This window comes from Panulirus ornatus, chromosome 8 (genome assembly GCF_036320965.1).
Source record: "Panulirus ornatus isolate Po-2019 chromosome 8, ASM3632096v1, whole genome shotgun sequence".
Taxonomy (NCBI): Eukaryota; Metazoa; Arthropoda; class Malacostraca; order Decapoda; family Palinuridae; genus Panulirus; species Panulirus ornatus.
This window is the reverse complement of record NC_092231.1, coordinates 22,608,489-22,635,132: the sequence shown is the minus strand read 5'-3', so window position 1 is coordinate 22,635,132 and position 26,644 is coordinate 22,608,489. Positions and strand designations below refer to the sequence as shown.

The 26,644-nt window shown below is 41.1% G+C and overlaps 1 protein-coding gene across 1 annotated transcript in view; it reads left to right on the top strand.

Annotated features, from left to right (window-relative positions):
- The first annotated feature begins 4,560 nt into the window (after nt 1-4,560).
- The window catches only part of LOC139749871 (ankyrin repeat domain-containing protein 13C), a 257,041-nt gene continuing 234,957 nt past the window's right edge, over nt 4,561-26,644 (top strand). The window contains exon 1 of the mRNA XM_071664227.1: nt 4,561-4,684. The gene's annotated coding sequence lies outside the window, so the exon portion shown is untranslated. The remainder of the gene's footprint in view (nt 4,685-26,644) is intronic.

Sequence of the window (26,644 nt, the reverse complement as noted above, 5' to 3'; positions counted from 1 at the left end):
CACCTCACACCACATATTGTCCTCAAACATCTCATTTCCAGCACATCCACCCTCCTGCGCACAACTCTATCCATAGCCCACGCCTCGCAACCATACAACATTGTTGGAACTACTATTCCTTCAAACATACCCATTTTTTGCTTTCCGAGATAATGTTCTCGACTTCCAAACATTCCTCAAGGCTCCCAGAATTTTCGCCCCCTCCTCCACCCTATGATTCACTTCCGCTTCCATGGTTCCATCTGCTGCCAGATCCACTCCCAGATATCTAAAACACTTCACTTCCTCCAGCTTTTCTCCATTCAAACTTACCTCCCAATTGACTTGACCCTCAACCCTACTGTACCTAATAACCTTGTGTGCGTGCGTTTGTGTGTGTGTGTGTGGGTGTGTGTTGTGTGTGTGTGTGTGTGTGTGTGTGTGTGTGTGTCTGTGTGTGTGAGAGAGGAAGTACCAGGAGAGATTGAGTGCATAATGGAAAAAGGTGAGAGAAAAGGACATAAGGGGAGTGGGGAAGGAGTGGGATTTATTTAGGGAAGGAGTGATGGCTTGCGCAAAAGATGCCTGTGGCATGAGAAAGGTGGGAGGTTGGCAGGTTAGAAAGGGTAGTGAGTGATGATATGAAGAAGTAAGATTGTTAGTGAAAGAGAAGAGAGAGGCGTTTGGACGATTTTTTCAGGGAAGTAGTGGGAGTGATTGGGATATTGATAAAACAAAGAGGCAGGAGGTCAAGAAAAGAGGGCAAATGAGAGTTAGGATGAGAGAGTATCGTTAAACTCTAGGGAGAATAAAAGGATGTTTTGGGAAGAGGAAAATAAAGGGCGTAAGACAAGAGAACAAATGGGAATATCGGTAAAGGGGGCAAATGGGGAGGTAATAAAAAGTAATGGTGACGTGAGAAGGAGATGGAGTGAGTATTTTGAAGGTTTGTTGAATGTGTTTGATAATAGGCTGGCAGATACAGGGTGTTTTGGTCGAGATGGTGTGCGAAGTGAGAGGGTCAGGGAGAATGCTTTGGTAAACACAGAAGAGATAGTGAAAGCTTTGCGGAAGATGAAAGCCAGCAAGGCGGCGGGTTTGGATGGTATTGCAGTGGAACTTAATAAAGAAGGGGGTGACTGTGTTGTTGACTGGTTGGTAAGGATATTCTCTGTATGTATGGTTCATGGTGAAGTGCCTGAGGATTGGCGGAATGCATTCATAGTACCATTGTACAAAGGCAAAGGGGATAAAGGTGAGTGTTCAAATTACAGATGTATAAGTTTGTTAAGTATTCCTGGGAAATGATATGGTAGGGTATTGACTGAGAGGGTGAAGGCATGTACAGAGCATCAGATTGGGAAGAGCAGTGTGGCTTCAGAAGTGGTATAGGATGTGTGGATCAGGTGTTTGCTTTGAAGAATGTATGTGAGAAATACTTAGAAAAACAAATGGATTTGTATATAGCATTTATGGGCCTATAGAAGGCATATGATAGAGTTGATAGAGATGCTCTGTGGCAGGTACTAACAGTATATGGCGTGGGAGGTAAGTTGCTAGAAGCAGTGAAAAGTAATTATCAAGGATGTAAGGCATGTGTACGAGTAGGAAGAGAGGAAAGTGATAGGTTCCCAGCGAATGTCGGTTTGCGGCAGGGGTGTGTTATGTCTCTATGGATGTTTAGTTTGTGTATGGATGGGGCTGTTAGGGAGGTGAATGCAAGAGTATTTTAGAGAGGGGCAAGTATGCAGTCTGTTGTGGATGAGAGGGCTTGGGAAGTGAGTCAGTTGTTGTGCGCTGATGATACAACACTGATGGCTGATTCGTGTAAGAAGCTTGCAGAAGCTGGTGAAAGTTTGGTAAAGTGTGTGAAAGAAGAAAGCTGAGAGTAAATGTGAATAAGAGTAAGGTTATTAGGTTTGATAGGGTTGAGGGTCAAGTCAATTGGGAGGTAAGTTTGAGTGGAGAAAAACTGGAGGAAGTGAAGTGTTTTAGATATCTGGGAGTGGACTTTGCAGCCGATGGAACCATGGAAGCGGAAGAGAGGCGCAGGGTGGGAGAGGGGGCGAAGGTTCTGGGAGCGTTGAAGAATGTGTGGAAGGCGAGAACGTTATCTCGGAAAGCAAAAATGGGTATGTTTGAAGGAATGGTGGTTCCAACAATGTTACATGGTTGCGAGGCGTGGGCTATAGAAAGGGTTGTGCGAAGGAGGGTGAATGTGTTGGAAATGAAATGTTTGAGGACAGTATGTGGTGTGAGATGGTTTGATCGAGTAAGTAATGAAAGGGTAATAAAGATGTGTGGTAATAAAAAAAAGAGTGTGGTTGAGAGAGCAAAAGAGGGTGTATTGAAATGGTTTGGTCACATGGAGAGAATGAGTGAGGAAAGATTGACAAAGAGGATATGTGTCAGAAGTGGAGGGAACGAGAAGTGGGAGACCAAATTGGAGGTGGAAGGATGGAGTGAAAAAGATTTTGAGCGATTGGGGCCTGAACATACAGGAGGGTGAATGGCGCGCAAGGAATAGTGAATTGGAACGATGTGGTATACCGGGTCGACGTGTTGTCGATAGATTGAACCGGAGCATGTGAAGCGTATGCGTTAAACCATGGAAAGTTTCATAAGGCCTGGATGTGGAAAGGGAGCTGTGATTTCGGTGCATTACACATGGCAGTTAGAGACTGAGTGTGAACGAACTGTGACCTCTGTTGTCTTTTCCTAGCGCTACCTCTTGCGTGCTGGGGGAGGGGGGTGCCACTTCATGTGTGGCGGAGCGGCGACAGGAATGGATGAAGGCAGCGCTACCTCGCTAACGCGAAAGACAGCGACTAAGTAAAATGAAATAGAAATGATAGGGGGCGAAAATTCTGGGAGCCTTGAAGAATGTGTGGAAGTCGAGAACATTATCTCGGAAAGCAAAAATGGGTATGTTTGAAGGAATAGTGGTTCCAACAATGTTGTATGGTTGCGAGGCGTGGGCTATGGATAGAGTTGTGCGCAGGAGGATGGATGTGCTGGAAATGACATGTTTGAGGACAATGTGTGGTGTGAGGTGGTTTGATCGAGTAAGTAACATAAGGGTAAGAGAGATGTGTGGAAATAAAAAGAGCGTGGTTGAGAGAGCAGAAGAGGGTGTTTTGAAATGGTTTGGGCACATGGAGAGAATGAGTGAGGAAAGATTGACCAAGAGGATATATGTGTCGGAGGTGGAGGGAACGAGGAGAAGTGGGAGACCAAATTAGAGGTGGAAAGATGGAGTGAAAAAGATTTTGTGTGATCGGGGCCTGAACATGCAGGAGGGTGAAAGGAGGGCAAGGAATAGAGTGAATTGGATCGATGTGGTATACCGGGGTTGACGTGCTGTCAGTGGATTGAATCAGGGCATGTGAAGCGTCTGGGGTAAACCATGGAAAGCTGTGTAGGTATGTATATTTGCGTGTGTGGACGTATGTATATACATGTGTATGGGGGTGGGTTGGGCCATTTCTTTCGTCTGTTTCCTTGCGCTACCTCGCAAACGCGGGAGACAGCGGCAAAAAAAAAAAAAAAAAAAAAAAAAATATATATATATATATATATATATATATATATATATATATATATATATATGTATATATATATATATAGATAGATAGATAGATAGATAGATAGATAGATAGATAGATAGATGGATAGATGAATTTGTCTGCCTGTCTGTCTGTGTGCGAAAGTCAGGAAATTATCACCACTATGGCTAACTATCATGGTCTTTCAAGATTTACCGTGGTTTATATGAAGAAGTGAGGCTGAATTCCAAATCCACATTATTTTTCCTCCTTTATTGATAAGATAAACTATTCCTTCCTATACCGGCACCACACAGCTGGGTGAAAAATGCCTTCTCTCTAGATGGCTTAGCAACGGCTAGTTTCCTCAAAGACCTCACTCATCGGATAGTCTTCCAGTGAGGACGGTTCTGCTATCAGAACAAGTGATGTGCTCACGTAACTGTAACATACTTATGCAAGATGAAGAATAACTTGACAAACAATCGTAAGCATTTATACTCTGCTGACAGCCAAGTATACTGCTTGCTTCGTTCACCCCGTGGTTCTCTCCATCCTGCCTGAAATTGCTTACCATATCCTGTCCAACGAACATATAATGTCACCAAGCACACGTATACCAACGTAACTTCGTGTTTGGCGCGTGTATTTGCATTGTCTCTTTTATTAGATTGATTCATTGCACAATGTTTTGTACCCAGATTCTTCTGATATATTGTGTCACATAAACTTGTTTCACTATGTACTATAACAAGATTCTTATCCTAACTGCATTGTTTTATATTGAATAATGATATCAAAGGGGTGCAGAAAGAAGATCAGCGATAGCAGTTTGTAACTAAATAAACGAAACCTACGTTTTGCGGTATATTGCTTAACTACTATTCACTAGTCAGCAGTCGACAGCCAGGCTTAACCTGCTGGACCCAGAGTGTGTCATACACAGTTGAGCGGTTGGCGTCAAGATGTACGTGTCAAACTGACTTGGTTTAAGGTGAATGGTGTTCATAGTGTTGAAGCTAGAACGTGCTAAACAGTGATTGTACATACCCACCGGCCCTTAACTTCTGTGAAGGCAGTTATTTTATAAATTTGTTTCAGCCTCTGCTCCTATCACCGATTACCCTACACATGTACTTCATCAAGAGCCCATATCCAAGGTGAGTAGACGCAGTATATTGATATTCAAGATAGGTATTTCGTAGGGTGTTCATTAACAACCAGTGTCAGTAGTGTTGGTTAACGATAAGATTGCTCTAGTGATGTAACCCTCCAACAACGCAACGTACGTAGCGACGGTGTTCAGAAATTTCGTATTACGTATGAAACGACAATGTATTCTATAATTTTCCAGCTCAGATATGAAATATATTTTTCGTATGTATGGTTATATAAGTGTTGTTTAAAAGGTAAGACTCGCTCAAAATTCCATTTGAATATACGAACGTTCATACTATAAAAAGAAAGGATTTCTCATTTCATTCGCGAAAAAACTCCACCAGGTTGTTTACAAATTTACGGTACCTGTTTGTTTACGGTTCTTATATACGATTAAGATATGATTTTACTCCAACTTCTAGTGAGACAGGGATTGGCAACGACAAGTTAGTGACGTATGGTTTCACGCAGATGCTGCATATTCTATGATGAAATGCTGCATTGTAAGACACGAGTCAATAGTGATGAGATTGCTTTTATCTATTTCTGCATATCATGGTATATCTAGACGAGAGATTATAGCATATTACGGTAATTTCAATGGAATCTTCTTCCATGCTTGACTTCTACCTCGATATCCTCTGAGCATAGTGACATGACGTACATACAGTCACACCAACACATTCCTTGATTCACCCAGCCAGCTATTACAACGCTGCCCGCTGCAGAGCTTCGGAACTAGTAACGTCCTTTTACCAGCCATAATGTGAAGCCGATACAAATGAATCAATAAGTTCGAAGCACCAGACTCAAGTTGATTTTTGAGCCAACAGATGTCGCCCCGTGGCGTTTATGAAAGGGATTGGGGGTTACGGTGAGAGGGGTAGGAAAAGAGAGGGATTATGTTGGGGGTCGAGAACACCGTGACAAAACATCCACATCCTAACGACGTTAATATTACCTTCTCGATGTTGGTTACAAATATAAGGATGATGCTGTCAATATTACTCATTACAAATCTTACATACACTGCTTGAAACAGGTATTTAATAGTTGTGGCAGCAACAATAGCAACTGAAGTAATAGAGTATGTGCTTAATAGTGGAATAGATAATACTAATTCCACATGTATGAGTTAACAGGGCTGTGTCATCGCTATTTGTAGGAAAGATGTAATGTTCTACTCACGATAATGATTGTGAAAGTTATGGATTTTAGGCGAAATTCTTATCATTTCTATTCATAAACATAAATATGGTATTGCTTTCAACAACTGTACTTGGCAAATCGTTCCATATGTTAACAATCCTGTTGAAGAAAAAGTACCTCGCTTCATTCGAGGTAAATCGTTCGCCCACAAGTTTGTATCCATTACTACGAGTGAAATCGGACGAATCAAGTCTCGAGTAATTTGATAGATTAAGATTAACAAAGCCTTTGATCATTTTGAATAATTGTATGAGATCAATTCTTAACCTCTTTTTTTCAAGTTGATTGGATTTAAGTCATATAATCTCATCTCGTAGGATTTGGTTCTCAGTCCGGGAATCATCTTGGTTGCTCGGCGCTGTACTCTCCATTTTTCTGTCTCTTTTGTTTTTATTTACAGTCAGTTACTCAGTTTCCTATCCACTGAAGTATAAACCCATCAGTATCATGTAATTTAATTTTTACTGGTAATCCTAGTTTCGGAAATTTATGGAAAGCTTTTTGAAAGTTTAGATAACATCAACTGGTTTACTTTTGTCATACATGTTGATTATATGATAAAAGAAACCAAGCAGATTTGTCAAACATGAGCGATTTTGTCGAAAATCGAGCTGAGATTCGTTTATTCTGTGTTGGCCCTTTAAGTGGTTTACAATTCTCTCTCGAATGATGGTTTCCATAAGTTTTCCAAGTACAGACGTTAAGCTAGTTGGACGATAATTTCCGGGCAGGGACTTATTACGCTTTTTGAATATCTGTACATTAGCAAACTTCCATTCATCTGGAACGTTTTTACTATGGCAAATGACTTATTGAGAAGGGCAGTCAAGGGTTTAACTATCTCATTTTTCGACTCGATCATTGTTCTCGGATAAAGCTCATCAGGGCCTGCAGTAGTATTTACTTTCATTCAGTTTATTGCTGACAGTATGCTTTTACGTCAGTTTGTTGAAGAACGTTCCCCTCTTTAATCAGTGAAACTGGATTTGGGGCATGGGTTGTGTCTTCGATCGTAAAAATAGATGCAAGATTTTATATTTTTGCTATGGCTCTGTTGTTTTGATCCAAGCCACCGTTTTCTGTAATTAGTGGAAGTCTTGACTGGGTAACAACTCTCTTGCTTCTAACAAAACTGTAAAACTTCGTAGGGTTTCTTTTGTTATTTTCATCAATATACGTTTCACATTGACGTTTACTTTGTCGTATACTTCTCTTATTTTCTCCACGCACATTTACATACCTTACTCTATCATGCTGGTTATTGGATTTTCTAAGTTTCTTACTAGGTACTACTTTCTTAAACAAACGGCACATTTTTACTTTACCGTTCCATCATCTTGGTTTTGTTTCAGAAATACACTGTTTACTATGCACTGGTACGTATCTTCCCTCTACTGCTTTGGAGCTCTTTGTGACGATTTTCCATGGTACGTTCATGTCAGTTTCATTAACCATATCATCACAGGTTTTTCTGTCAAGAGCAATGCGAAAATCATTCAAATTTGCACTTTTAGAATCGGTTATTTTTTCGCGACTGTCATTTTGACCAACATTACATACAGTGTTGAAAGTGACCTCAAAAGTGATTTCCCAGTGATCACTTGTACCAAACTTTTCTCCAACTTCAACATTAATAACGAGACCTATGTTTGTAATAAGAACTAAATCTGGTATATTTTCTTCGCGAGTAGGTTTCTCGACTAATTGGAATGAGGGAATTATCAAGCAAATTTAGGCAGAGTCCACACCTGCTCTGGGCTATTGGAAAGGAATTCTCCCCATTTAGACACCGGTATGTTAAAATCTACAATGATAGAATCTTGGTCATTACAAGTTACTGCGAATTGATCACGAAATCTTTCGTTTACCTCTGGTGTCTGCATGTGGGGCCTGTAGACTAGTCCTATTATTATCTTCCTACGTTGTTCATTTCTAATTTCTACAATTATAGAGGCTACATTCCCAATGGCTGCAGCAGTTTTTCTTTTTTTTTCTACAGGATTTAAATGAGTTTTAACAAAGAGCAGGACACCACCGCCTACTTTGCTTGACGTATCCCTATTTAGCAAACTGTATCCTGGAACTGAGTATTGGGTGAGGAAATCTCTATTGCTGATATCTAACCAAGATTCGGAAATGGCGATCATATCTTATTTCCCTTCTAACGCTGTTGTCACGAACTCTGAGACTTCATTTCGTATAGTCAGAACGTTAACATGATAGATTTTTAGACGAAACTGAGACATATTTATTGGAAAGGTAAATACGGAGGGGATGAGTCTGCCCCACACGGGCTGCGTTTTTGATTTTGTTGTTTCTTTACCAAATCGCACGCATGGACTCACTAAAGAGCCTGCTAGAACGCGTAGCTCCCACTTCGTTCAGGTGAAGCCCGTCTGTCATAAACAAACCAGACTGCAATGTAGAAATGCTGCCACAAGTATGTTAGCTCAACTCCTTCCTGAAAACAGATCTTGACATGGACCACAACAGGTGATTACCTTGGGAAATGAAAAGGAAAAACTGCAACACTGTGACACACACCTTACATTCCTTAATTTTGAACAAATTTCGATTATGGTGAAAATCTAAATACGATGATATTGGAAGTATTATAAGATCAATCGTAGAAAAGATTTATGATATTGTATGTATATATATATATATATATACATGTTTGAAGGAATAGTGGTTCCAACAATGCTGTACGGTTGCGAGGCGTGGGCTATGGATAGAGTTGTGCGCAGGAGGATGGATGTGCTGGAAATGAGATGTTTGAGGACAATGTGTGGTGTGAGGTGGTTTGATCGAGTAAGTAACGTAAGGGTAAGAGAGATGTGTGGAAATAAAAAGAGCGTGGTTGAGAGAGCAGAAGAGGGTGTTTTGAAATGGTTTGGGCACATGGAGAGAATGAGTGAGGAAAGATTGACCAAGAGGATATATGTGTCGGAGGTGGAGGGAACGAGGAGAAGAGGGAGACCAAATTGGAGGTGGAAAGATGGAGTGAAAAAGATTTTGTGTGATCGGGGCCTGAACATGCAGGAGGGTGAAAGGAGGGCAAGGAATAGAGTGAATTGGAGCGATGTGGTATACAGGGGTTGACGTGCTGTCAGTGGATTGAATCAAGGCATGTGAAGCGTCTGGGGTAAACCATATATATATACATACGGTCGTCTGTGTAATCTCAAAGTGATATTTACAATAAATGATGAATTACATCATTCTGTTCCAAGGAAGCGGAAGTGAGTCACAGGGTTGGGAGGGGGCTAAGGTTCTGGGAGGGTTGAAGAATGTTTGGAAGGCGAGAACGTTATCTCGGAGAGCAAAAATCGGTATGTTTGAAGGAATAGTGGATCCAACAATATTATATGGTTGCGAGACATGGGCTATAAATAGGGTTGTATGGAAGAGGGTAAATGAGTTGGAAATGAAATATTTGAGGACAATAAGTAGTGTGAGGTGGTTTGATCGAGTAAGTAATGAAAGGTAAGAGAGATGTGAGGAAATAAAGAGAGTGTGGTTGAGAGAGCAGAAGAGGGTATGTTGAAATGGTTTGGTCACATGGAGAGAATGAGCGAGGTAAGATTGACAAAGAGGATATATGCATCAGAGGTGAAGGGAAACAAGGAGAGGCGGGAGACCAAATTAAAGGAGTAAAGATAGAGTGAAAAAGATTTTGAGCAATCGGGGCCTGAACATAAAAGGTGAGAGGCGTGCAAGAAATAGTGAATTGGAACGATGTGGTATACCGGGGTCGACATGCTGTCAATGGACTGTACCAGGGGATGTGAAACGTCTGGGGTAAACTATGGAAAGGTCTGTGGGAGCTGTGGTTTCGGTGCATTACACATGACAGCTAGAGACTGAGTGTGAACGAATGTGGCCTTTTTTGTCTTGTTTTCCTGGCGCTACCTCACTGAAGCGGGAGGCAGCGATGCTGTTTCCTGTGGGGCTGGGTGGCGCCGGGAATGAATTGAAGGCAAGCAAGCATATATATATATATATATATATATATATATATATATATATATATATATAATGTGTGTGTGTACGAGTGGATGGGCCGCTCTTCGTCTGTTTCCTCGCGCCACCTCGCTGATGCGGGAAACGGCGATCAAGTACAATAAATAAAAGAAATATAAAAAAGATCATTAATACTGTCATTTATATATGAAGTATATGTATCTATGGAAGCAAGATGAAAAATGCAAATTCAGCCAGGGGTCACTTTATGTCAAACATCAGTATGGTGTAGATCTACCCTGAACGTCATCAGTTACATCGTCAGTTCTCTTAGTCATAGATTCTGTTAGGGTTACGCCAATCCTGGACCTACGGCGGATGCTCTCCCACACTTCATACGCTGCTTGGTCACCTCTTTGGTGGTTGCGACCATCCACACTGCAGTCCCTAAACAACATTGCCCCCGAATTTACATTCGGTATCATGCTGGTAAACCCTTATTTTAGCCAAACTATTACCTCTATTTCAGGTTACACATTGAAACACTCCTTAACAACATTGCAGGGGCATGGGGGTTTGATCCTGAGCAAGAAGGAGAGGATCAGGCGTGAAGATGGCCATGTCACACACACAGCTGGCAGAAGAATTTCATCCAGTGTTTCAGCATACTTTCCTCCTGTGAGTCGTTCATTTATCTCCATCGTCTCCGTCCCCGTAAGCGCACATCCATCCCCAAAACGACCAGTTAACTCTGCCGTTCACTGATCTTCGTAGGATATGCTTTTCATGACATCTTTTACATCTTGCCCTCCAGCATTGCCCTACCTCTTGCTCTGCTGATGAAAAGTTCCTTTAGTCAGAAAAGATAACCTTCCGAAGATCAGGGTCGACAGCCCTACACTCCAGAGAAAATCCTAGCCGAGACTCACTGTGCTCCGTCAGTCTTCCCTTTTCCACGGATGTGAAGCACTGGATGTTGTTGTATTCTTGGAGGCGTTGTCTTGTGTTAACGTCACAGGTTACTTGCAGGTTTCTAGTTATCTGCCAGCAACGATGCGGGAATGCTCTTCTGGTGTAGTAATCCGTGGACACTATGTTAGGCTGCTGTTTACCGTTCCCTCCTCTTGCTATCGTTTGATCCACTTCTAATCTGTTAGCTTACTCGCCCAACAGCGTTGGATATTTCTCCGGGAGTTTTCCCACACTCTCACATATCCGATAACCCTACCCTGGGTGGTGATCACTTCCGGGGAGCTGGTTCTGGCAGTTGCCATCCTATAAAGAGAATGAAATAATGTTAACGTTCATGTCACTTGATTGAATGCTTAGACTCTTTAATATTCTTATTATCCCTTTGATACTCAACTCTAAAAAGCATAAATGATTTCGAGGCTGGATGGGCAGGAAACACAACATTTTGTTGAGCACGTTAAAGCATCATTGCAGCAAACAACATTGTAAATTACCAAATTATATCTTAAGAATAGAAGTACGAGTGATAGCACTAGGATCCCATTCCTCCTGCAACGGAATAAACAATTGAAATCGAACTGAAACGAAGGCGTTACTTGTTATTAATAACCGTAAAACACTATTTTACGAACGTATCATAAAACGGTGAAATTTTGAAATGAAGGCAACTGTAATACTACAGCTTACCACCTCTGTGTGCCCTACCTCCCTCCTCACCGCGCCTCAACTGTGAGTGGTGGTGCATTGGTCTGGCACCGAGTCACTGAACTAGTGATTCACCACGATACTGTAAGAGTCCCAGGCATTATAATGATCTATACACCGTAGTAGTTTAATCTATTGACTATGATACATGTATTTCGTCAGTATAACTAACAGCTGCCCTAAAATACAGGGTGTCTTTTTTTTTTTTTTTTTTAGTGGGAAAAATATTGCTATCTGTGGTAGCAACTGTTTTGTATTCCCATTCTTTTATGCAGTGATAAACGCTGCGAAATTCATGTTTTTGATATCAACCAATACACTTATGATATAATAAAATAAACTTGTCGCAATGATTCTGGCAGTATTGGTGCGCTTCGTACGAATGCCACAGTAATCAACGTTTTGGAAGACTTTACTGTTTTGTTCACAGTTTTAGTATGAGTAAAATATAACAACTGTGTTACTTATAGTTACACTATTTTTTACCGCTGTTACATGTGAAAGTATATATATATATCACACGGCGCCGCAGGGTGGTAAACTTTAACATGTTGTACACAATTTTCGTATGAATTAAACATGACAACTCTGCTACTGAGAGATGCATTACTTTCACTGCTGATACGTGTGAAAAGTAGTATTATTACCTTGCAACACCAAACCGTGCTGCTGGGTGTTACCATTATAACGGCTACACACACACACACACACACACACACACACACACACACACACACACACACACACACACACACACAACCTCTCAATAGTATAATAACCAGGTGCACACCCTCAGCCTCAGGTTCCCTTCAAGTATGTGTGCAAAATTTCAGGTGTCATGGTCGTTTCCTCTTAAAGCCATGATGGTCGCACACATAAACAGACTGACAGAGTTAGGCAGGCAAGCTCTTTTATCATTATAGATTCTACCAGTGCATATTTAAAGCAACAGTTACAGGGCGGAAAAAAAGTTTGTTGTCCATTAAAGCTGGCCGTAACGCCACAACACCACACAGCACTACCACACCGACACACAACAACACTTCCATACTACCACACAACAGTATCATACCTGTATACAAATCTACATCACACACAGTTCTAAGCACGCTACCTGCTGCTGCACACCGTAACATCACATTGCAAAAAATAACTATCAAACTGGAACAGTACATCACACCATCACGACTTTAACACTTTTGAGAAGTTTGCTTAATCAGATATTTATGTTGATCATTGATGAATGTCCTTGTTGAGCTTGATTACTTACGTCAGCTTTGTGAAGTCGTTAATACTTACTACAAAAGACCCATGAACACGTTCGCACCATAGGTTTTAGGGCTCCAGTGTCAGATATGTTAGTCCACGAACCTACTGGGTGAGAGGGTGGAAACAGATATTAATGGCCACCCCTTGTATCCATGCCACCAGCACTGCGTACCATACCTACCTAATCTTTCCACTATGTGTTATATCTACTTAATTTCCTCACTGTCTTGCTACTGTTTCATGCTAACGTGACCAGTTTATGGTGTATCGTGTAAATGACTAATCCTATGAGTAAAGTACAACTTCAAGCAACAAAAGATGTTTTTTGGATTGGTAACATCAGTGTGATATGGCACGTTTAAGATTAGCGAGCTTATGTGTTACTTGCTGATAGAAATAACTATTACATAACAGATTATTCGACTGCCTTAACACGGTAACAGTAATACTATTGCATATCGTACTGAACACAGTTATTGGGTTGCATTGTTGAGTTTAAGTCCACTAATCTCATGACAGATTTCAGATCATACAGTGCCCGACGACTGTCTGCTCTGCAGAATGTGTAATTGGTATTTGGAAAGGTCGCACAGAATCTTGACCGTATCACTGGCAGTCTCTTCCTCGTGTGATGCAATAACCCAAAGGCGAGAACGGTTCATTGTAAACACGGATGGACCCAAACTGATGATTCAGTTGAAGACCCGTGTGACGATACATTCTTTGAAGGGCAGTGAATCCTCAGATCAGAGGAAGTCAGCCGATAAAAACTAACTCAAAAGATCAGCAATTTCATGAAAGATTATGGTCGATTTCTGTCGTGATACGCTGGATAAATATCGCCCATTCATTAAGTTGAATGAAACACTGATTCTAAATCAACACTGCTGTTGGTGGATGTTGACAAGATGTATTACTGTTAGTAGTGACAATATTACCCTTATTTTTGTAATTGGCATCGACAACATAAAGTTATCAAGATGTGAATATTTCGTTGCCTTCATTCTCGACCACCACACAACCTTACCCTCTCTTTTCAACTCCCCCCTCTCTCTCTCTCTCTCTCTCTCTCTCTCTCTCCCTCCATCTCCCGCCTCCCCATATCCTCAAAAACTCCCCCCCCCCAAAAAAAAAAAACTTGGGTCCGGTGATTCGAACTTATGGTACATTCATTTGTATCGACTTCAGATTGTGTATGATACCTGGACGTAGTTCCAAATCTCTGCGCCAGGCGCGCGCCTATCAAAAATGGAGCCAGCAGATATAAGTATGTATAAGCGAATTTCAATGTACTCTCGCCAGACTACCTGCTGGTAATGTGCGGTAATAAATTTTTGATAACTTTCGTAGTGAAAGAGCGAATATCATGACTAAAAGTAAACGAATCCTATGATTGGTGTTCGTACTTGTTGTGACGTGATGTGAATAGGACAAACTAATGTCTTTTTCTTTATGTTTTACAATTATGTCCTATAATGTATGTTACTGTTATATGGTTCCGATTAAAACCCGACCCTTTCCATAGTGGAATAATGTTTATCTCGAAAATAAGTTTTCATTAATGGTGGTATTCTCAGAACATTTCGAATTTTCTGCTACCACTTTAGCCATTCAATGTGTGCATTTTGTGGGCACCTAATCAGGAGCGTCCATTCTTAATATATAGGGATGTAAAAGAATATTTAGAGAATACTCCCAGGCTCTTAAAAATGATAAAGATGACTACATTAGTACCTCGTAGTTTATTTGAGAATGTTTACAGGGTTGTGGAAAGAGATTCCATCACTTGTTTCCCGCCACCGTGGCACCATACCCTTCCGAATATTGTTAAGTCAGGAACAAAAGCTGCTCGACCAGCCAATGTTTACCTTTCACCGCCTAAACATAAAGGGATCCGCGGTAGGAGGGTCCTGGTTGGGTTCTAGTTATCTCGAGTTAGAGAAGATTTATTAGGTTAGGTTAATGGAAAATTGTCTCGGGTTTTGCGATTTATACGTTATGAGCCTCTGTTAGAAAATCGTTTCATCCAACTTCATACTTCCTTTATCTATCATAGCCTGCTGTACTGTCGATCTAAAATTGGAAGTACATATTGCAGGTATTATTCAACACTATAGATAGATAACCGTGCAACCACATGGTAAAATGACATGATGAAATCACATAGAATTCTAGATTACTTTTGCTAAAAAGCATTCAGTACGTATTAATAAAAAATCCGACAAGTTCAATAGGATCGTATGGGAACCATGTAATCTAAAACATATGAAGTATAAGTGAAATGACAAGGAACGTGAAATGCATTCCACTTATCATATGGGTATATCTAATTGTCTGTACTCCTAGATCGCTTCCACCAATCGGGATGGTGACCTAATAAGAAAAAAAAATCGCGGAATACAACCGCGGAATATAAGCAAAATTTAGTGTATTTAAAAAGTATTACGAGCCGTTGGAACAGCCCCGTCACACAGTTCCTTGCCGATACATAAACATTGTCGCGACGTGAAGGCCTTTAAATCTTTTGGCGTTGATGTCCTTTAAACCTTGTGTAGGTATTCATCGACCTCAGTGCGTGCGTGATCGCTCTTCTGACTTACCTTCCTGTATTTTGCAAACTGAATCTTTTTATAATCCAGAAGTGGCCACCTCAAATGAGAGAGAGAGAGAGAGAGCTAGAACCTTACTACCATTTAGGAACCTGGGTTATGGGTATGCCAGTATTCCTCATGATGATGATGATGATGATGATGTTAGTGACCAAGTTATTCAATTATGTGTTTCTGATGTAGAAGGACCAGTAGGAAGGTCATAAAAAGCAAAATTGCCGGCGAGTGCCCAGTGTTCCTTCAAAGATACATTTTTTTATAATCATTATTTTGCTTTGTCGCTGTCTCCTGCGTTAGCAAGGTAGCGCAAGGAAACAGACGAAAGAATGGCCCGACCCACCCACATACACATGTATATACATACATGTCCACACATCTCAACGTATACATACATATATACACACAGAAATGTACATATATACACATGTCCATAATTCATACTGTCTGCCTTTATTCATTCCCATCGCCACCTCGCCACTCATGAAATAACAACCCCCTCCCCCTCATGTGTGTGAGGTAGCGCTAGGAAAAGACAACAAAGGCCACAATCGTTCACACTCAGTCTCTAGCTGTCATGTAATCATGCACCGAAACTACAGCTCCCTTTCCACGTCCAGGCCCCACAGAACTCTCCATGGTGTCCCCCAGATGCTTCACATGCCCTGGTTCAATCCATTGACAGCACGTCGACCCCAGCATACCACATCGTTCCAATTCACTCTATTCCTTGCACGCCTTTCACCCTCCTGTATGTTCAGGCCCCGATCACTCAAAATCTTTTTCACTCCATCTTTCCACCTCCAATTTGGTCTCCCACTTCTCCTCTTACCCTCCATCTCTGACACATGTATCCTCTTGGTCAATCTTTCCTCACTCATTCTCTCATGTGACCATACCATTTCAAAACACCCTCTTCTGCTCTCTCAACCACACTCTTTATTACCACACATCTCTCTTACCCTATTATTACTTACTCGATCAAACCACCTCGCACGACATCTCATTTCAAGCACATCCACCCTCCTCCGCACAACTCTATCCATAGCCCACGCCTCGCAACCATATAACGTTGTTGGAACCACTATTCCTTCAAACATACCCATTTTTCCTTTCCGAGATAATGTTCTCGATTTCCACTCATTCTTCAACGTTCCCAGAATTTTCGCCCCTCCCCCACACTATGATTCACTTCCGCTTCCATGGTTCCATCCGCTGCCAAATCCACTTCCAGATATCTAAATCACTTCACTTCCTCCAGTTTTTCTCCATTCAAACTCACCTCCCAATTGACTTGACCCTCAACCCTACTGTACCTAATAACCTTGCTCTTATTCACGTTTACTCTTAACTTTCTTCTTTCACACACTTTACCAAACTCAGTCACCAGCTTCTGCAGTTTCTCACATGAATCAGCCACCAGCGCTGTATCATCAGCGAACAACAACTAACTCACTTCCCAAGCTCTCTCATCCCCAACAGACTTCATACTTGCCCCTCTTTCCAAAACTCTTGCATTCACCTCCCTAACAACCCCATCCATAAACAAATTAAACAACCATGGAGACATCACACACCCCTGCCGCAAACCTACATTCACTGAGAACCAATCACTTTCCTCTCTTCCTACACGTACACATGCCTTACATCCTCGATAAAAACTTTTCACTGCTTCTAACAACTTGCCTCCCACACCATATATTCTTAATACCTTCCACAGAGCATCTCTATCAACTCTATCATATGCCTTCTACAGATCCATAAATGCTACATACAAATCCATTTGCTTTTCTAAGTATTTCTCACATACATTCTTCAAAGCAAACACCTGATCCACACATCCTGTACCACTTCTGAAACCACACTGCTCCTCCCCAATCTGATGCTCTGTACATGCCTTCACCCTCTCAATCAATACCCTCCCATATAATTTACCAGGAATACTCAACAAACTTATACCTCTGTAATTTGAGCAGTCGCTCTTATCCCCTTTGCCTTTGTACAGTGGCACTATGCAAGCATTCCGCCAATCCTCAGGCACCTCACCATGAGTCATACATACATTAAATAACCTTACCAACCAGTCAACAATACAGTCACCCCTTTTTTAATAAATTCCACTGCAATACCATCCAAACCCGCTGCCTTGCCGCCTTTCATCTTCCGCAAATATACATGTAATAGTAATAAAGATAATGATAATAATGATAATATTGATAATAATGATAATTGTCAATAATCATTATTATCATTATTATTATCATAATAGTAATGATGATAATGATAATGACAGTAATGATGATAATAATAATGATAATAATAATAATGATAATAATAATAATAATAATAATAATCTTACCTTGTGTTTAGTGAGATTTTTCTCATTCTTTTCTCTCCGTGATTCCCGCGAAGTTGGGCTTGTGTTCTGTTGTGCTCACGCAACAATTAAGCGGTTGTCAGTCACGACTGCTCAATGCTTGGATTTCACGCGTTTAAGATTTGAGAAAATGGACTCGCACAGTTAGGTCGAGCCAAACATAGATATTAACTTCAAAGCGGCTTCTCTAATAACACGGTATTTATCCTCTGGTATTAATTTCCAGAAAGTAAGATTTCACTGTTTCTTATGGATATATTCTAATGTCATTTTCCAAAAGTTCACTATTTTTTATCTGAAATTTTGCTTTATCAGTAACTAACGGAGGCTTCAGACAGTCTGTCTCTGCGATAAGATCAATTATAAACCCGATTTGAGATCGTATCTCCTGCAAATCTTGAAATTGTGCTATGAAACTTCAAGCAGATCTTTGATCAGATTTGCATATTCATCTGTTCTCTGTAGTATGTGTTCTTCTCTTATCTTCTTTTGACCTAACTTGAAGCTGTGATTGTGAAGGGAAATGTTCCAGTTCACCTTTAGTCATCTGTCTGTGAAGCGACTGCATCTTTTAATGAGAGGAAATATGCTCTGAACTAGAACAGACATCTACCTGAATTTTCCTTGTAAATCTACATGTAGTTTATCCAAATGGAGTAGCATCTCTGTCAGAAAAGCCTGATCTCCAGCCCAGCCTGGATCTATAAGATCGGGCAAAGTTTTATGCTTTTCATTTAGAAAGAATCTAACCGGCTCCAGTGTCTCAAAGATCTCACTGGCTCCAGTAGCTCAAAGATCTCACCAGATCCAGTGGTTCAAAGATCTCACCGGCTCCAGTAACTCAAAGATCTCACCGGCTCCAGTAGCTCAAAGATCTCACCGGCTCCTGTGGCTCAAAGATCTCACTGGCTCCAGTGGCTCAAAGATCTCACCGGCTCCAGTAGCTCAAGGATCTCACCGGCTCCAGTAGCTCAAAGATCTTACCAGATCCAGTGGCTCAAAATACGAGACATAACTTTACCCAAGGAAAGCCATCCAACTGAGAATTACAGTGGTGAATTAGGTAGCAAAGCTTCTTCCTTCACTTCTTTCATTAAGTGTAGAAATTATGTGTGAATTAGTACATTTGTTCGAATAAAATCTACCAAATCGAACACCGGTTTCATGACGTGTTGGAAGCTGAGTTTTGGAGACCATTTGTTCACGGTGAATAATACAATGAAATGTCCAGATTTTAGGAGACCTTTGCATCAGATTTACAAGTCCGACAAATCTGTTCAGAGATCAACACATAGACGGAGTGAAATTTTGTAGAGGCAAATTGTTTTCTACAACTACCGCCATCATTGATGCCTCTCTTTTATATGTTGTCCACGAGTTCTTTCCCTCAGTGACGGAATATCCAAGAGTTCTTTTCTCACTTCAAGGTATCAGACACAGTGCGAACAAAAAGTGATAGTTGAGGTTTATCCTGCCCATAACACGACTCATCCAAAGCTATCTACACTTAAATAATCACACTGCTGAAGTTGTGAGTGCTGCTGTGCTTCAATTCAACCATTTGGAACGGAAATTCTGCGCTCAATTATGTGGCGTCTGACTTTTTCCCTCTCTGTATAGAATTGTTCTCTAGTGCTAAAACTGAAGTCACATCAGTGAAGCAAGTTTTGATAAAATCACCTCCATTGCACGTGCAATGCCCCATGCTAAATGATAGGAGGCTAATGTTATTCTCTGTGCTGAGTTGACAAAACTGGCGAAAACGTTAGGTCGCTCATCCAACTGTTTCCAGTGATCTTACGACTTGCGAAGTTGAGAACCCTGAGGGGATTATTCATCAGTATTTGAATATGGTTTGAAGTCGGTTGACGTTGTTAGTCTGAAGATCTGAAGTGTAGTACACATATCTGGTAAAGTAGACACTTGGCCTTGCCATTACGTTCAGTAAAATACTACTTATCTTTCCACTTATTTTTAAAACAGTTTTATTCTATGTATTTTCTCTTTCGTTAGTATTTCACTGTAATTCTTAGTAGAGTTAGTGTCGCTCCGACGTTTGAGTCTCAACTGCGTGACTGAGTCTCCCAGCTGAGACTATACAGGAGGCTACACAGGAACGGAGCCCATGAACCCAGCGCCAAGCACGACCATCACGCTGAGAACCGCACAGAAAGATGGTCTCATTTTCGTTAATAACTCTGGTGTTGTTGACAGATAATTTGTAATATATGACCCCTTAAGAAGAATAAGTAAGATATATTGTCTATTATATCAAGATATAGAAAATATCTGATATATCCAAAAGATCTAAACAATATGGAGGTTAGAGCAATTTGCTTCATAAGAGTAGCCTTGGTGATTACATACGTATTCTGTTTCTGCGATGAATTGAAGCGCCACACATTTGCCTTTGAAGAGCTGCCAGTTGGCTATATCCGCCCTACTATGATATTCACAATCACTGATTTTGGTCTGCTGACATGTGCAAATATGAAAGCTGGCTGTTTTCATCTGAACCACAAAATCACGTTTAATGTCATGAATAGTAGGGCTGGAGACTATAGATGTCAAAAGTATCCTCTCTGTGAAGAAAGCAGTCATAGCTACATGCGAATGCCTGAGATAGACAATAACAGCATTCCAGAATATTTTAGACTAAATAGCAATAAACTGTGACATTATTTATCTTAATAGAATACTCTTAGTTTCATTTCATTCCGAGTGAAGGTAACGAGGAAAGGTGGTCTTTTTTGATAAAATTCAAAGGGTCAGGGGAAACAGTAAAAATGTTCATAGCACCAGATATAGATATAGATATCAAAGAGGTGGTCTTTTTTGATGAAATTCAAAGGGCCAGGGGAAACAGTAAAAAATGTTCATAGCACCAGATATAGATATAGATATCAAAGAACAATACTTGAGTATTGCCACTGAACTGCCTCATTTTATCAAAATCTCAATAGTTTTATCAAGTCACAACAATTTCATACAGTCTGCCAAACTACGGATATATTTTCTTTAGTGCTAAGGGTCGAGCACCAGAAGCAATGTGAACGGTTACACGAGGAACCGCCTGAAGTGTGCATTTAGACTCCGTCAAGCAAGAACTAGTCAGCAAGTCAGTTTTCGTACTGTTTGCTGTCATGCAAACCGTTGATACTGCAAAGTGTTCGGTGTCCCAGTTTTTTCTTTCTTTCTTTCTTCATTAATCACCCCATAAACCCTATAATTGGCAACAGTTACACGAAATAAGCTAAGGGTACATGGCAGAATTGCAGGCCTTCCCACGGTTCAGAACTGTACATTAACCATTTCGAGACCGAATACTCAGCTGGGCCAGACCTAAAAGGTTTGCTTGGCTTCAGTGTTTTTCTACAAGATGGTATTAAGATCTTCCCCTGTTACTACGTCTTAGGATCACATAGATCGACATGAGGAACACAAGCACATAAAATGCAGAATTTAGGGAAAGTGTTTCAGCGTCTTCTTTGTTCACAACATAGATTCGATCGCGTCCAGTGTATTTAATGTATTCAGAAAACCAAAATGTGTTTGACGGATGACAGTAAATTCGTTTCAGATCGAGGCACTGTATCAAGCTCACTTGTAGCCCTCAGACTTTTTGTTTATTTTCTTTAGTCTTGTCGAGATATTCCTTTTTACAGTATTTAGTAAGCCGCCAAAAATTACGTAATCATTTGGTTTATTAAATTATTAGATGATCATCAAGCAATAAACGGAATGAAAATAAGTAAAGCGGCAGGTCTTGATCAATCTTATCAGAGAACAATGAAAGAAGAGAAAACCGAATCAGTTAAAACCTTGATTGCTGTTTCCATAAGTCCATAATTGTCAAGGGAATAGTTCCGGAGGATTTGAAATTTGCCAGCGTAACACTTCTATTCAAAAAAGCTAATAAGCCACTGCCAGGAAATTATCGTCCAATTACCTTAACGTCTGCAGTTGGAAAACTTGCGAAAACCATCAATCGAGGCAGAACTGTAACCATTCACCACTTGATAAACGATTCTCATCATGGTTTTCGACAAAATCGTTCATGTATGACAAAGTCACTTGCTTTCTTTTATGATGTACTCAACATGTATGATGAAAGTGAAGCAGGGTGATGCCATTAACAGAAGTCGTTTTCAAAAAGTGTTCGATAAGGTTCCGCATCAAATGTTACAAACAAAAATTAAGTCACACGGTATTGATTGGGTATTACGTCGATGGATACGATATCAACTGATCGGCCGTAAACAAAGGGTTGCGGGGATGTGGTTCTTGCTCAAACCTCAGATTGGTTAGACGCAATAAGTGGAGTCTTGGGACGGGGTCCCTTTCTCATATATTCTAATGATAGGCTGCACTGCAGGATATCAATATTCGCTGATGGTACAAAAGCTGGGGAAATAAATCAACAAATGTCTACAGCTTCAAACTGACATAGACAAAATGATAGACTAGGCTCATAGGTGGCAAATTAATTTTGATATCGTTAAGTGTAAAGTTTTACATATCGGTAGCAGAAACGAAAAGGCAAGTTACAGTATGAATTCTCTTGAAATGCATGTAGTAAATGAGGAAAAATACCGAAGCGTAATAATTTCTAGTGACCTACAGCAGTGCAAAGAATCAGTGAAGAAAGCAAACAAAATTCGTGTATTCATTGGTATATCTTTCAAATTTAAGTTCAGAGAAATCATCCTTACCCTTTTCAATCTATTGGTTCGCCCCCTTCTTGAGTATTGTATTCAGTTTTGGTCACACTACCTAAAAAAGAGGCACAAACAATGGATGGAGTCAGAGTCGAGCTACCAAGATGGTCACCAGGCTAAGAAACAAAATCTTATGAGAGCAGATTAGACGTCTTGAATCTTTTTAGCTTAGAAGATAGAAGCATAAGAGGTGGTCTATTACAGGTATTCAAAATGATCAAAGACTTTGATAATCTCAAGCTATAAAGTTACTGAGGACTTGATTCGTCTCATTTCACTAATGGATACAAACTTGTGGGCAAATGTTTTACCTCAAATGAGGCGAAGAACTTTTTCTTCAAGAGAGTTGTTAACATATGGAACGAATTGCCCGTCAGAGTGGTTGAAAGCATAGCTGTAGAAACGTTTGATAAAGTCCAAACAATGGAAGACTTTTTAATGAATCAGAATGAATTAGACAAATTGATGCAGTAGTCAAAGACATAGCAAATGCACTTCAGTATTAAGAAATGCAAATTAATGCAATCTCTTAATAAAGATATCAAACACGAACAAAAAAAATTGAAATACAAGAAACACAAAAAGAAAGAAGCTTTAAATCGATGATTAGCAATAATCTGAAGCACGAAAAACACAACTTAGCTGGAGATGATAAAGCAAATGGAATGCTAAGTTTCATAGCTGCTACATATATACATTTCAAGACGAAAGACACAAGATTTACTCTTTAGAATGCCCTAGTCAGTCATTTAAATGTAAAATTCATTTCTAGTTAGGAAGACTAGAACGAATGCGAAGAGAAGCAGCAAAACTACATCGTTCAGAAATAGACGTCGTAAAAAAAAGACTCGAGGGTATAAAATTGTTTTCTCCAACAAAGTTCAGAATGCGATGAGATCTAATGAAAGGCTTCCAAATAACTAATAATTTCAGCAACATAACTGGCGACGATTTCATCACGTTAGATAGAGTTACCATGAACAGAAAGAAATATTGATATGAAGTTCAACGGAAAGAGAAGTTATACAAACATGGACAAAGCTTACAGCAGTGGTTCTATAGAACGCTGGAATGCATTACCTCCAAATGCTGCCATACCGAACACGTGAATCAAGGTTAGACCTTTGTTTTCATGTTACTAATCATTATTGAATAAGGAAGCAAAAAATGACGGTATATATTCAGGTATTTCAACTTTTTTTTTCAAATTAGAAGCTGAAGTGTTCAGTGGTTAATTCTGTATTGGGATGTGTTTTCCATTCTTTGTTACACTTCCGCGTTAGTCGTCTCTCCATACTTCGTGGTGTTCCTTTATAGCTATTTCCCTGCCAGCTGATGTGCTGAAGGGAGTGGCGGTTGGGAAGAAGCCCTCTACTTTACTATTGTTTCCATGTATAGATATCATACTATTTCGCTCCAGTGGATAACCTCGTAATAGACCATCATGTCTTCTTTACCTGTCCTTCATATGAACTCAAGAGTACATCCAGACCCCCTACACCAACCAATATGTTTCTCCTATTCAGCTCTGCAACACACTCCCGCTGCCCGACCCTACCTTAAAACTCAGCCTCCTCTGCCACTCAGCCACCTCCCCATCCTCTTCCCACAGCTATCCCCACTTTTCTTAATCAAGCTTTCTCCTCTCTCTCTCTCTCTCTCTCTCTCTCTCTCTCTCTCTCTCTCTCTCTCTCTCTCTCTCTCTCTCTCTCTCTCTCTCTCTCTCTCTCTCCCCCAGCTTTCTCACCCCTCTTCAGACTCCCTCTCTCTGTTATCCCTACCAGGCTTCCTTCGTCTCAACCCTCTCCCAACAGGTTTCCATTCTCCTGTTGCTGTGTTAGATTTCTTCCCTCACCCTCCCAATTTCTTCCCCAGAGATGGAGTTGCAGCAATCGTGTAAATAGAATCAGAAAGAATGGGAAATGTTGGATACGTGTTGTATTTTTTCTAAGAGGAAGCAGCAAGCAGTGTAGAGGCACCAGGGAGAGAGAGGACGTTAGGGGGATGAGGGAGTGAAACACTCGGGGGTATATTACTTCAGGGAAAAAGAGGGAGCAGGATGGAGAGGACGGAGGCTATACGAAAGTGAGGCGATGACAAGTGAAGGAATGAGACATTATTACAGGGAGTGTGTACACACGACGAAGGAAGGTATATTAGTGGGGAATACATGAGGGACGGTGAGGAAGCGGGGAATTGGTGGAGTGCAGGTGGCGGGAAATATCGTGATCTCACGCTCATGTGAGACGACCTTGTATGTCTGAAGTGTATGCTAAGGATCCTGACTTAATAACGCTCCCAGGCACTGATGACAGTCAAGTCTGACGACAGACATAAGCAAACTAAAATGACCACCATGAACATGAACTTACTGGCTCTACAGTTCCCTTGTCTCGTCCCTGACTAATTAGATTGTTGTAGAGTATATGCCGGCGACTAAGAGAGGTGGGAGAAGGGAACTGCAAATCTTACCCTTGACTATCATCACTTTCTACAACTAGAAAACAGAACCCATGTCAGGAGTCTTTCTCCAAGGCTTAGTCGTCTGTTTCGCAAGGGTACCTCGCTCGGGCGGGTAACGCGAGCTCGTACCAACTAAAAGCGACTTTTTTATTGTAAGTTTCCGGAATTCATGGTTCGGGTTATCGATGTATTCGTACCAAAGTGTTGGCAATACATGTTACCTTACTTTACTGACTATACAGAGGGAGGAAGGGGTGCGAGGAGGATGGTAGGGCTGTAAAGAGGAAGGGAAGATAAAGGAGAAGGTTTATTGCAGCACATGTTTACGATCGATCAGCACAAGAGGAAGTCTATCATCTAATAAGTAACTACGGAGACTCTTGACTCTTCTGGTGCAGTGATTAATCTAAAAAAGGTTTCGATCCTTTACCCAGTGGCAAGAGGATGGAACCTCTACTTGTCAATATGTGTGTTGCAGGTCAGTACTCAAGCAGACACAGATTTTCATACAAACACAAGGTTTCAAGATTGATTTTCGTTGAATTCTTTTTGTGTTTGATAATCATTTATGGTAAAGTTTACAGAGAGAATAGCACTGGATCATAGTGCTTTGCATCCGTACCTGCTTACATCACACAGACGGCTATTTAAGGTAGTGTACTCACTCTGAGGGTGAGGCCATCTAAGACATATGTGAGGGGCAGGGTGTTCTAACAGACCTCCACCTCCGCCAGGGAGTGACTGAGTATCGGTATCGTTGATCAGTCACGTGGCACGTTGCTGACTGGGGGTCAGGGTAGTGTGAGTAATGGGTGTGACTCAGTCGAGGCAAGATCGGCTACATGAACGGGAACCCTAAATCTGTTCTCTTACTCGGAGTGGTGTCTTGAGGTAGACTCTGGAGGATTAGTGTGTAGGATCTTGTTGACTGGCTTGTAGTAAACTTAGTGTCAGAAAAATTAGTCTTCCAGTCACGCCACAGGAGAGTACCCTAATCTCTCTCTCTCTCTCTCTCTCTCTCTCTCTCTCTCTCTCTCTCTCTCTCTCTCTCTCTCTCTCTCTCTCTCTCTCTCTCTCTGAGTCTAGGTAGCACGTGTTGGGCGGCCACTGACTATGGAGGTCTTGCTGGTACTCCACTCCTGGTATCGGAGGATTAATGACGGCTGCGCAGTGAACCAGCACTTCAGTGGCTGTTGAGTTTCACTTCTGTGGCCCAGGCTGTAGTCGTATGTTTCCCCCTTACCCACACACGGGTTGCTGGCATTCACTGCACAAGCATTCAGTCTTTCCGTCTCTTACGTAACACTTCACAATACGTAACTCACACGGCTTGCTCTTCGTAACTCCAGAGTTCCCTGCAGTGAGTGCTACTCGTAAGTATTGTGTGTGTGTGTGTGTGTGTGTGTGTGTGTGTGTGTGTGTGTGTGTGTGTGTGTGTGTGCGTGCGTGTGTATCACTTCTGTATATGTTTCACTACAGACATACCGAGCAGATGACCCTCCTCTGTTGCTACCTGGGTCGGTATAAGCCACGGGGCCATCAGGGCAGGTCAGTGCCCTGGGAGCTGAGCTGGGAGAAGAGGGAAGGGTTATATCGGCGGCCGCACTACATTAAACTTCAGCTGGTGTGGCCAGGCTTCCCGCCCTCCCAGGTAAGGTCGGCTAAAGTAAAGGTGAACCC